The sequence below is a fragment of the Lepus europaeus genome, chromosome 6, assembly GCF_033115175.1.
Source record: "Lepus europaeus isolate LE1 chromosome 6, mLepTim1.pri, whole genome shotgun sequence".
Lineage (NCBI taxonomy): Eukaryota > Metazoa > Chordata > Mammalia > Lagomorpha > Leporidae > Lepus > Lepus europaeus.
In genome coordinates, this window is record NC_084832.1 from 14798183 (window position 1) to 14811537 (window position 13355).

Consider the following 13355-nt stretch of genomic DNA (forward strand, 5'->3'; position numbering starts at 1 on the left):
CCTGCCATTGGATCAGTGCGGTGCGCCGGCCGCAGCACGCCGGCCGTGGCGGCCATTGGAGGGTGAACCAACGGCAAAAGGAAGACCTTTCTCTCTGTCTCTCTCTCTCACTGTCCACTCTGCCTGTCCAAAAAAAAAAAAAAAAAAAAAAAAAGACTGAAAACAAAGAGCCCATATGAATTGGAAATTTTCAAATTATCTCAAAGAATTTTTGTTGCAAACCTTTGTAATCAAAATAAAATTTTAAAACTATTTCCAGCAATTCTGATGTACACAGGCATTTCTTTCCTTCCTTCCTTCTTTCCTTCCTTCCTTCCTTCCTTCCTTCCTTCCTTCCTTCTCTTTCTTCCTTTCTTTTTTTTATTTTAGCCCCCACATATAAGGGATAACAGGTGGTATGTGCGTTTCTTTGTTTATACATTTGTCAAGACAATGCTTAAATGTTATGCTACTAGAGTTTTAATGACCTGTGATTACTTTAAAATTTACTATATATGTGTGAAATGGTCATTTTCCCATTCAATTTTTTTATAGTCATTGTCTATATTCCCATTAAACTTGTGTTTTTGCTTTGTACTTGCTAAACTTCTTACTTGGTGGAGTAGTAAGCCTTTTTACTGTAATAGTAAATTAAAATATTTATCTCAAAAGCAAAAAAAGTCAGTAAGAAAGGAGGAAGAAAGAAGAGTGGGAGAGAGAAAGGGCAAGGAGGGTGGAAGGAGGAAGGGAACATCAATATGCTGTTAGAATTGTATTTATAAACCATATTGAATCTGTTAAAAACTAATTAAAATAAAAATTAAAAATTAAAGAAAGCTAATCACTAAGAAGAAAATTTATAATTTTACAATATTTAAATGCATGATAATAAAATCACTGTTTATCTATGTTCTACCTACAGGATCCTCAGTAGAGCCCTTTACCTGCATAAAATGAGTCCAAAAACATCTATGAATATAGTATTTTGATTTCCTCCCAGTATTCATAAATAATCCTAGAGAGAAGCATATCTCAAAAAGAAGTATGGCTGTGACTATGGACCCCACAGTTACCAAATATTCAGAAAACACATGAATTTTTTGAGAGACTTGGATCCTGGCTTATGGTCTATGAATATTTGCTGCATTTTCTTGGTTCATACACTTAAACACCATTGTATCTTCTTTTCAGATTGTTCTTTTATCCTCAGTGGTTTTTTTGTCCCAAATTCAATATTGGTTTCAATTTTGCAGGAAATCAAAATTGTAAAAAAATAAATAAATAAATAAAAGAAAGAAAGAAAAATTGTGACCCTGACCTGCTCTTCTACTATCTTTATTCTTTAGTTTCCATACTTTCTGAATCACTTTGCTGTAGGTGTGCTTGTACACAGCATAGAGTTGAGATTTGCTTTGGATTGCAATCTGAAAAATGTTTTTAAAAGTGAGCTTTCACTCTGTTCTCAGAATCAGCCCTTAAGGCATTCTGGTCTGGCTGAAAAGCCCATGAGAGCATTTCAGGCATGGAAAGCTAAGAAACTGTGGCAAAAAAGTGTCCTAAGTGAAGGACCTTTGTGGGTGAGACCTCAGTGGAAAGAAGTGGTCATCAAAGAAGGATGTACTTTTCTCTGAAGGGAGGTGAGAATTTCCACTGTGTTTATGGCCTTGTCTAAATACTGACAGAGTGTGTGGATTTGAAAGGCTTCCATAGCCAAGCAGCTCATGTCAAGAGCCTTGGGTGATCAGTGAGTGTTAATTGTTAAATTAACAACTAGAGTCATTGTGCACTAACTTCCCATGCAGGACCTCTGTCCTCAAAGAGTTATATTATAATTATGTATCATCCTTGGGTGTTTATTTAAATTTAATTAAGGTTCTAAAAAAAGAAAGTCAAATTAACTTCAAGATGCAATGACTTTGAACAACCCTTGTCTCGACAGTTGAGGAACTTTTTTTTTTTGGTTGTTGTTTTGTTTTATTTTATTTTGTTTTCCATACACATTGTTGAATTCTTCACTTAGTACAACATTGGTCTTCTGTGTATAAAGCTAATTGAAAATGGATCTTAGTGGAGAAAGGGACTGGGAATGGGAGAGGGAGGAGGAGGAGGGTTGGAAGAGTGGATGGGAGGGCAGGTATGGTGGAAAGAATCACTATATTCCTAAAGTTGTACTTATGAAATGTATGAAGTCTGTATTCCTTAAATAAAAGGTTTCTTGGCAGGGAAAATCAATTTTTTTAAAAAAGTGAGCTTTCCTATTTATATTTATTAACATAGCAGATATGCTTGAAAAAGGTGTGTGTGTGTGTGTGTGTGTGAGAGAGAGAGAGAGAGAGAGAGAGGAGATAGAGGGAGAGAGATCTTCCATCTGCTGGTTCACTCCCCAGATGACTGCAAAGGCCAGGGCTAAGCCAGGCTGATGTCAGGAGCAGGAGCTTCATCTGGGTCTCCCACATGGGTGAAGGGATCCAAACAGCTTCCATTGCTTTTCCCAGGCGATCAGCAGGAACCTGGATCAGAAGTGGAACAGCCAGGACACCAACTAGTGCCCATAAGGAATTCCAGCATTGTGGCATTGATGGCTTAACCTGCTACACTGTAACACCAGCCCCCAAGGTTTTCCTAAATAAAAAGAAAAATTCTGGGGGTGTTTTGGCACAATACATTAAGCAATTGTTTGAGATGCTAGCATCCCATATCAGAGTGCCTGACGTAGAGGCTCCCCTCTGCTTCCAACCCAGCTCCCTGCTAATGTGCCTGAAAGACAGCAAATGATGGCCCCAATGCTTGACTTCCTGCCACCCACCTGGAAGACCTGGATGAATTTCCTGGCTTTGGCCTGGCCCAGTCCTGCCCATTGTGGATGTTTGGGGAGTGAGCCAGCAGATGGAAGATCGATCTCTGTCTTTGTCTCTCCTCTTTTTTTCTCTCTGTGTCTGTGTTTTTCTGTCACTCTACCTTTTAAATAAATAAAAATTAAAAAAATAAATTCTTGGATGTCCTAAATTTAGTGACAGAGGCTATAGGATGGAGAGGGGAAGAGATGAAGGCAGTTGATCCATTAACAGCTGTGGGTAGACACCAACAGAAGACTTCCATGTTTCCAAATGTCTGTTAACACCGTGATTCAAGCCTTGGCAGCCACCCAGACTCTGGCACTTCTTCCTTTTGTCTAAGCCATCCAGACCTTAACCCAACCTATCCAGGAGCAGCAAGCACTTCTTCAGGTGAATTGTCCTATCTCCAAATGCTCCCACTTTCTGTTATCCTGCCCTCTTTGTATAGCCAATATAAGTACAACTTCAAGAGTTTATGCTTTCCTACCCCAAGTTTTCATTATAACAGTGCTCTTTGCCTTCAAGTCTGGTGAATACCTTTCTAATTGCTCTTTAGCCCTGCTACTAGTAGACCCAGGAGCTTATCACAGGATCCAATCCCCCCCCCCCCTTTTTTTGGGCTGGCATCTGCAATGCCCCAATACACCCTTTTAATTCAGAGAACTCCTAGTCTCAAGAGTTTTGATTGCATAGCTTACATCCTTAAGCATGATTCAAATGTTCATTTGTCTTATAATTTTTAAAATGAAGGTATTATAAATGACATGTGGAAGACCTTTGATGATATTGGAGAAAGTTGAAGCCAATTTCATATCAATAGGCCTTGATTTACCTGGTTTAATCAATATCTCCAAAGTTTTATGCCATGAATGATAATTTATACCATGAATATTATTTAATTGTGTGAGAAGTTTGTTTTAATGTTCCATGAAAGGAGGGTTATTAGGTTTTCATCAAGAATTACCCCCTTGATTAAACTATTATTATTCAGGAGAAAATAAAATTAGGCCTGAGTCATTTTGAATATACTAATGTAACTCTTTATAAATATTAGCAGTTTCTTTAGTTGATGCAGTTTTATTGAAATATCAAATTGTAGTAGAAATTTATTGAAGGATTTTTATATTAAAATTGTTCTGATTTTTAAAAAATTTATTTGTATTTATTTGAAAGAGAGAGAGAGAGAGAGAGAGAATCTTCTACCCACTGGTTCACTCTCCATGTATTTGCAATAGCTATGGCTGGACCAGGCCAAATGCCCCAGGAACTTGGAACTCGACCCAAGTCTTCCATGTGAGTGCCAGGGACCCAACTACCTGAGCCACCAGTGCTGCCTCCGGGGGCAGACATTAGCAGGAAGCTGGAATTGGAACTGGAGGAAGGGCCAAGTCCAGGCACTCTGATGAGTGACGCAGGTGCCCTCAGCAGCTCCTTCATTGTTGCACCATACACCTGCCCCTACTGTGATTCTTACCTAGGATTTGGGGGTGCAGGGTTCTCAGAGTTTCTTTGTTTCATGCTCTTCAAAGGAAAAAATTGTTTGAAATTGAGGAGCGTCACAGCATATTTAATAAAATAATTTTCCATAATTGACATCTGTCCTTTTCCACTTGAGGATATTTCTGCTTACTGTGAGAATAACTGCAAAACAAAGCAACAATTGCCATCTCCAAACCTTATTGTGGTTTAAAAAATCTGTACACAAACTTTTTGACACTGGTTCCTCTAAGGGGTGGAGTTTAGTGCTCCTCCCTTTGATACAGGTTGGACTTGAGTCCAATGACTAGATCATGACGGATATGATAGTGTGCAGATTCCAAAAACAGGTAAAGAATAATCATTGTGTCTCCATCCTCTTTTAAAATGATTTTTTTTTTAATTTGAAAGGCAGAATTAGAGAGAGAGAGAGAGAGAGAGAAAGAGATCTTCCATCCACTGATTCACTCCCCAGATGGCCACCACGACTGGGCCTGGGCCAAGTAAAAGCCATGAGCCTGGAGCTTCCTCCGTCTCCCATGTGGTGCAGGGGTCCAAGCATTTGAGCCATTCTCCACTGCCTTCCTAGGCATATTAGCAAGGAGCTGGATCAGAAGTGGAGCAGCTGGGTCTTAAACCAGCACCAATATGGGATGCTGGCATTGTTGCAATTGACAGCTTAACTCTGTGCCACAAGCTGGCCCTGTGTCTTTGTCCTTAATCTCCCTTTTGAAGGCTCTATCTGCGGGGGAGGCCAGCTGCCACGCTGTGAGGACGCTGGAGCAGTCCTGGAGAGCACTGATGTGAAAAGCAGCTGAGTCTGCTGACAGCAGCAAGAAACCCAGCCCTTCTTCCGGAAGCCGAGAGGGATCTCTCCTGGAGGCAGATTCTCCAGCCTTTCTTGAGCCTGGCGGTGACAACAGCCTCAGATGGTGCCTTGACTGTGAGCTCATTGGAGACCTTGAGCCAAACCACCCAGATAAGCCACACCTGAATTCCTGATCTATAGCGCCTGTCACATAACAAATACTTGCTTTAAGTCCGTAAGTTCCTAGGTAATGTGTTACATAGCAATAGACAGATACAAAAACTTAGTGCAGAGATCTGGCTTTGTGGACCATTGTGGCACAGTGGGTTAAGCCTGTGCTTACAACATCGGTATCCCATATCAGAGTGCTGATTGAGCCCTAGCTGCTCCACTTCCAATCCAGCCCTCTGCTAAGGTGTATGGGAAAGAAGCAGAAGATGGCCTAAGTGCTTGGGGTCCACGTGGGAGGCCCGGATAGGGTTTTTGGCTCCTAGCTTTGGCCCTGGCCCAGCCCTGACTACTGTAGCCATTTGAGAAATGAACCAGAGGTTGGAAGATTTCTTTCTCTGTCTCCACCAGTCTCTCTGTCACTCTGCCTTTCAAATAAATAGAAATAAATCTTAGAAAAAAATCCAAAAAAGCTTACTGTGGCCAATTTCACACCCTCTGTGTGAACACTGGCCTTGTATCTATATTCCATAGATTACAAAGAAGCCAGCCTAAGATTCATCTCTTGTTTGTTTACATTTTAATTTTTTATTTCAAAGATCTTAATAAAACTCTAACTCCTTAATAGTTGATAATAAAGAAAAATATGAAAGCTTTAAAATTTTTTGGATCTGATGGAAGAAAAAGAACAATTTTTTTTTCTCCAATTAAATTGAGTCTGCTGTTCAGGTAAGGGATATCAAGAGCCTAAATGGCTTTTGGCAAATATTTCCAGAAAAAGAGCGACTGAAATGGAAACTCCTGTGTTCCTCATGTCGTAAAAATGCTAATAACTAAGAAATCAACAACAACACAACAACAAATTCTGTGAACTTATCATCTAATACTCTGGCTAAGAACTTGCCAGAAAAATCCTGAGCGGGGTTAGTGCCCCTTCACCTCCTTCATCGTGTGAGGACAGGGAGACGCTGCAGACTGTGAACCAGGGAGTGAGCCTGAACTGCTCTGAATCTGATGTCACCTTGGTCTTGGACGTTCCAATATTCCAAAGTGTGAGAAGGAAAGCTCTATTACTTATAAGCTGCCCAGTTTATGGTAGTCTGTTAAAGTCATCTGAATGGAGACAGATACAGCCTCTGTCTTCTTTCTACTTCATTCCCACTTTCTTGATGCCTTTTTCTGCACCTCCAGGTTTAGGCACAGAGGTGGTGGAAAAGGGCAGAGTCTTACACAATCAGATCTGCCCTGGTGGCTGAGCTGGGAGAGAAGGCTGCAGTGCAGCAAGACAGTGCCTGCCTGTGGTGGGAATGAGGGCAGCTTCGCAGAGTGGCTCGGCAGACACCGTGCAAGGTAGCTGGGTCTGAGTCATCATGAAAGACCTTGCCTGTAGAGATGTGCCCAACAGGATGGGAATTCTGTTGTAGGTAGAGGCTGAGGAGGGCTTCTGTCAGGCTAGCCAGAACAGTAGGGCCAGACATTGGTCAGTAGGAAGTCCCCAGTGAGGAGTCCTGCCCAGGTGTTCCACTAAAAAGACACAGCGTTTGGGTTTATGTCAACCCTGGGGGACACCAATGCCAGATGACATCAGCATGAGTTGGGTAAATATGGGTTCCTTCCCCATCCTGTCCTGTAGACACAGTTGTAGGCAGGTGGAAGATGGAGTCAAAGGTGGCAAATACTGGAGGAGTATTGCCGCTTGCCTGACACAGGTTTCTTCAGATTGGGCCGGGCCTGAGGTTCAGTAGGAGAAGCTGCGCTGCTTTGGTTGAGAGTCTGATGCTTAAAGACTGAGCTGGACTTTTCAAGCCATCAAAGCGGGATGTTTGTTAATATCTGAAAGTGATTTGCAAAATATCATCTGATTGACGCATTGCCTAGGTGTGATGAGACAGCACGACTGAAAGTCATGGGCACTTTGCAGGTGCTCGACCACTGGGAGGTGTTCTTATTGGCCTCTTAGTGTCTTGATTATCATACAGAATTCTCTCTTGCTCAGCCCTGGAGTGGAAACATCCCTTGTGGAAAAAGCAGGGTGAGAGACTCGCGAGGCACTTTTGTCCAGCTGTTCGAGTTCCTCTACGAAGGTGCAGATAAATACTCGGTAATTCCCATGTATTTAATAAAATATGCTCAATTAAAACTTAATGTGATTTCAGTGATAATTTCCTCTTGGCTAAGCTGAAATAATGAGGGAAAATGAGGTGGGTCAGGTATGCTACTAAATCCAACTCTAGAAGCCTAGGCAAGGGTGAGCTGAGAAGTGGCCGGCTGGAGAGACTGCTCCATTTTCAAGCTTCGTGAGAGGACTGTAAGGGAGACATGAAGAAGGGCAGGGGTCAGAGTGAGCGTCCCCATCCTCCCAGGGTTCTTGCTGCTCAGGTACACTTATTGCTGCCTTTGTGAGGTGCACTTGCTCCAAGCTGGATATGATGCCTATGAAGGAAGCAGGTGAGCAGATTAAATGCTTACTAATCCTCCTCCAGGACGTTACTTACCTGTGAGGACTGCATTTTGCTGCTATTTTTGTTGTGAACACATTTTTGTTTCAGAACAACTTTCCATTTACAGAATTATTGTGAAGGTACCAGCGTCCTCATCAACCTCACATGCAGTCTCCCTTCTGGCTAACATCTTGACTTTAGCATTACATTTCTGACAATGAATGAGCCAATATTTACACATTATCATTAAGTAAAGTCCACATTTTGTTGAGATTTCTTCAATTTTTCCCTAATGTCCTTTTTCTGTCCAGGACACTATACAATGTTTGATAATGGCGCTCTTATGGGGACCCAATTTTATCAATCATAAAAAAAAAAATCATAGTGCTTATGTACAATTCCTTTTACCTTTGTTCTGATGGATTTTACTTATTTTCCAAGTTAGTTACATCTGCACCTTGTTTCCCTATCACTTTTTTTTTTTTGACAGGCAGAGTTAGACAGTGAGAGAGAGAGAGAGAGAGAGAAAGGTCTTCCTTCCGTTGGTTCATCCCCCAAATGGCTACTACAGCCGGCGCGCTGTGCCGATCCAAAACCAGGAGCCAGGTGCTTCCTCCTGGTCTCCCATGCGGGGGCAGGGCCCAAACACTTGGGCCATCCTCCACTGCCTTCCCAGGCTGCAGCAGAGAGCTGGACTGGAAGAGAAGCAACCGGGACAGAACTGGTGCCCCAACCAGGACTAGAACCTGGAGTATCGGCACCGCAGGCAGAGGATTAGCCTAGTGAGCCGTGGCGCCATCCTCCCTATCACTTTCAGTGAGGGTTGTTTAAATAATTTATAATGTAGTTGGATCCTTTTGTTGAATTCTTCATTCTATCCTATTATAGATTAGGACATAATCAAAGGTAGCTATTGCTAACATTTTTTTTAATGGTTGACTAACAGTCATGGTTTAATGGCCTGTAATTTACATAGGCAACTGCCTATTGCTAAATATGTTGCCAACTGTCTTTTATGATCTGTTATAAATATTGTGGTCAATCATCCTTACATATTAACCTTTGTGCACACTATTTTATTATGTGAAACCTCTATAGATAATTAAAACACTCAATGGAAGAGTCTGAAACATTTTAAGGCACATAATTTTTCAAATTGCCCTCTGAAAGCTATAAACTTCCCCAGAACTAAATGAGAAGTCTGGAAAGAATGAAAATCATGATTTAAAAATGATTTTTTTTCTAGATTATATATGAAAAAAAGCCCTGTATCTTTTACTATAATGTACAAGGTTGGTATTTTTCATCATTTCTTCTTCTTTCTGGCTTATCTCACATGTCCCTTATGTAGTTTTCTTTTGAGTCAAAGCTCTGTTTTCCATGTGTGCTCAGCCGAACACCCTCCACGCCCCACCCCTGCCTTACTAGCAATGCTCGACATTCCCAGTTGGTGAGACTTCCTAAGGATCTTGCTTTCTGAATGAAGACGCTGAAGGGGATTCCCTATTCCTTCTGACCATTTTCCTCTCTATCTGCTCCCAGACACAGGATTTAATTCCTCTGTGGCTATGATTATCAAGAAGTTATATCGGTTGCTTTATTCTCTTTGAAGTGCTGTAGATGCTTGAAGATGCCTTGCATGTAATCGTTCTCCTGGAAATCTTCAGATGGAACAAGGGGTTTGCATTTGCAACAATCATGTCTGTGTGCACTGCAGAGGATTCTTCTCTGCCAACCTACACAGGGCAGTTTTTATCCTCAGAAACATTGCTCGCCTCAAGCAATACTTCTAAATCAGAGACTTTCTGATGCGTCTCTCAAGGAGGTCTACCGCAGGCTGAGTCAGGGACTTCTTTTTCTCAGTTGGATCGTATGGTGTCCAATTCTTGGAGTTCCCGTGGTTTTGTCCTACTGGCTTTTTGGTTCTTTCAACCTGGAGACTTGAACATGGTACTAGTCCATGGGAGATGACAGAGACCACCACACGGCTGGCTGGTGGCAGCTGTCAGGACCCCTGCTACCTACAGTGTAGGCTTGGACAAGCTACACACTTTCCAAGCTTCAAGAAAGATGGTTGGTGAGGCAGACAAGGGAACTGAACAAGGCGATTGCTCAACCTCAAGGATTCTTCTGGCTCTGTGTCTGATTTGACTCGGTTTCATGTTCACACATCAAATATCTGGAAGGTACCAGAAAGACCCAATCTAAAGACTACAATTCTATTCCTGAACTTCTTCCCCCTTGGAAAGGTCATGTCCATGCCCCAAACCTCCCCTTCCTCCCCTCCCCACTCATCTATGGAGCCAGAGCAAGAGGCCAGCAGCGATTCTCTAGACACAGCAGACTTTCTGCTTCACCCCTCATATTCTTTCTTGCTAAATTTAGCAATCTCTTTTTTTTTCTTTCCTGAAAAGGAGCTATGAGAAAAAAAATCACTCTTATCCTCAAACTCCAATTATGCTTTGAACAGAAAAATGTTCAGAACTTGGAAATGCTACATTTTCCAAGAATTTAAATGCAGAGCAGAATCACCGAATGGCTACTTCATTACTTTAATTTTATTGCATTTAGTGCTAATTTAAAACAGAAGCCGGTGGAGCAGAGGGGATGGGGATGGCAATGAAGCTGGGAGGTATGAGCCTGGGAAAGCAGGCAGCATCCCTCGCCTCCCCCTTCCCTTGGTGACTCGATCCTTCTTCCTTGTCCAGTGCCCAGGTTTCTTAGCATCTGCTTTGGTAATTGCAAGGGATCCACTAGCCTAAATTCATCATCTTTTCCCGAGTCAAACTGGCCACCTCTCTTGTTGATATTACTTGCCCCTTTAAGTGGAGCTCGGAGTCTGTGTGTGGCACAAATGCAATCGGATTCACTAGCAGGATGTAGTGGCTGCAAGCAATGAGGTGCAGCCCATGGTGCCGGAGGATTTGTGAGCATCGTCAACCACACACTTCACTTGGCTCCTTGACTGCCACTGTCTGTTTTCTGCCTGTTCCTTGCCCTTCAGAAGCCCCATGAGCCCTGGAGCTTCTTGGAGTTTCAGGTGTTACTGAGAACTTCCTGGCATGAACATGAGACCCGGGAGACGTGGGCTTGGCGGTGTGGCTGAGCTTTGCAATGCTCCTTGCTGCACTTCAGGAGCTGATGTGGAAAGACTTGATGCAAACCAATGTTTCACTCAAGAATCAAGAGGGGAGGGGACTAAAACAGGCAGAGTCCACAGTCCTCTGTCCAGCAGGATACCCAAGGGTCTTTCTACACAGCTTTCAGCACTCAGTGAAACGCAAGGCTACTGATGAGTTTAATTTAATTTCTCATGGAATTTTCAAGATAGGAGCAAGAAATGCAAGAGGACCCCGTGCCTGCCTGGCCTATGATGGGTGGGCAAACATTACCATAGTGTACCCTTGCTTCCCTGTATTCTTACTGCTGAGAAGGGAGTGATGAGCTCAGAAAGGTATCTCAAGCTCTTGAGCTTTGTTGAATCTTCAGGTTCTTTTTTTTTTTTTAAGATTTATTTTATTTATTTGAAAGAGAGTTACAGAGAGAAGTAGAGACAGAGAGAGAGGTCTTCCATCTAGTGGTTCACTCCCCAGATGGCCACAATGGCTGGAGCTGTGCCAATCCGAAGCCAGGAGCCAGGAGCTTCTTCCAGGTCTCCCACATGGATGCAGGGGCCCAAGGACTTGGGCCATCCTCTATTGCTTTCCCAGGCCATAGCAGAGAGCTGGATCAGAAGAGGAGCAGCCAGGACTACAACGGGTGCCCATATGGGATGCCGGTGCTTCAGGCTAGGGCATAAACCCACTGTGTCACAATGCTGGCCCCAAATCTTCAGGTTTTTGTAACGCAGAGATGAATGGAAATCAGAAGAACAGGAGCCAGAGTTTCCAGGGTCACCTGTAAGCCTTGGTGGGTGGGCTGGGGGGAGCAGTAAACCTCCATTCTACCGTCCTTTCATAACAGATCCCTTCAGACAAGGGTCCACCAAAGGGGATTCTGATGACGACCCTGGGACCAAATATGCTCAGTAAATAAGCCAGACCCTCAAAACAAATATATATGTTTGCTCTGATTTGAGATAGCTAATATATGGAGTACCAAAAAATCTGAGTGGATTTGACATCTTGTGATTTGATTATTGATTATAGCCCTTGTCCATACTCGTGTAGAAGAGTGGTCTTTCTGCTTTTTACTGGATGCATTATTTAGTGGACCACGAAGCCTGTGGTTATAAAGTAAACTGAGGCCGGCGCCGTGGCTCACTAGGCTAATCCTCTGCCTGCGGCGCCGGCACACTGGGTTCTAGTCGGTTGGGGTGCCGGATTCTGTCCCGGTTGCCCCTCTTCCAGTCCAGCTCTCTGCTGTGGCCCTGGAGTGCAGTGGAGGATGGCCCAGGTCCCTGGGCCCTGCATCAGCATGGGAGACCAGGAGAGGCACCTGGCTCTAGCTTCAGATCAGCGCGGTGCACCGGCCGCAGCAGCCATTGGGAGGTGAACCAATGGAAAAGGAAGACCTTTCTCTCTGTCTCTCTCTGTCCACTCTGCCTGTCAAAAAATTTTTTTAAAAAAGTAAACTGAAAGTATATTAGTGCAAAAATTAATAGAAAAGGAAAGAGGAGCGAGGGAAGTGTCAATTCTTAGAATTATATGTAAGAAACACACAAAATCTGTTTTCTTTATATTAATAAAAAATAAAAGCATATTAACAAACATTAATTTTTAAAATAAATGCATTAGAATATATAGGACAATTCTACTCTCAACCACAACAAATTTAATTGTAGTAAATATGAAAGATTCTCCAGGGGTGAAAGTTCCTGATGTGATGAGGACTTGGGAGCACCAGAGTTTCACCAACCTGTCACAAACAGCCACGCCCCTCCCTGGACCTTCTCATTTTGAAATATCAAGTCTGAAATCCTGATTTTGGGGAGATTGTTTTATGGGCTCCACTAAGATTGCTTTCTTTTTCTTTCTTTTTTTTTAATGTTTTTTTTTTCTTTACAGGCAGAGTGGACAGTGAGAGAGAGACAGAGAGAAAGGTCTTCCTTTGCCATTGGTTCACCCTCCAATGGCCGTCGCGGCTGGCGCCCTGCGGCTGGCGCACCACGCTGATCCGATGGCAGAAGCCAGGTGCTTCTCCTGGTCTCCCATGGGGTGCAGGGCCCAAGCACTTGGGCCATCCTCCACTGCCTTCCCGGGCCACAGCAGAGAGCTGGCATGGAAGAGGGGCAACCGGGACAGAATCCGGTGCCCTGACCGGGACTAGAACCCGGTGTGCTGGCGCCACAAGGCGGAGGATTAGCCTAGTGAGCCGCGGCACTGGCTCTAAGATTGCTTTCAACCTGTGTGAGGAGACCCAGCAAGGCGGAGACAAGCACCAAGCAGATCTGGATTCATTTTTCACACAAACTTTGTTTTTTTAAAACCAGAGTCTTCACTTACAGATAAGTAGGATAAATGATCTTTCATGGCTGTGATGAACGTGGAAACTTAGAAACCACCAATCTGTATTCCAGGGCAAAGGGGAGATAAAAGCTTTGAGGAGCTTTGCTCCCGATGAACACGGTGTCTGTAGCCATCACAGGGCAGGACGCCTTCCAGGGCTCTCAGGAAGTGGCCAGCAGTGTACAATGCAGTGGCCACC

At 43.4% G+C, this 13355-nt stretch overlaps 1 protein-coding gene across 1 annotated transcript in view; it reads right to left on the bottom strand.

Moving 5' to 3' along the window:
* Positions 1 to 13355, bottom strand: part of LOC133762038 (small ribosomal subunit protein uS9-like) — a 98552-nt gene that overhangs the window by 68495 nt on the left and 16702 nt on the right. The window lies entirely within an intron of this gene.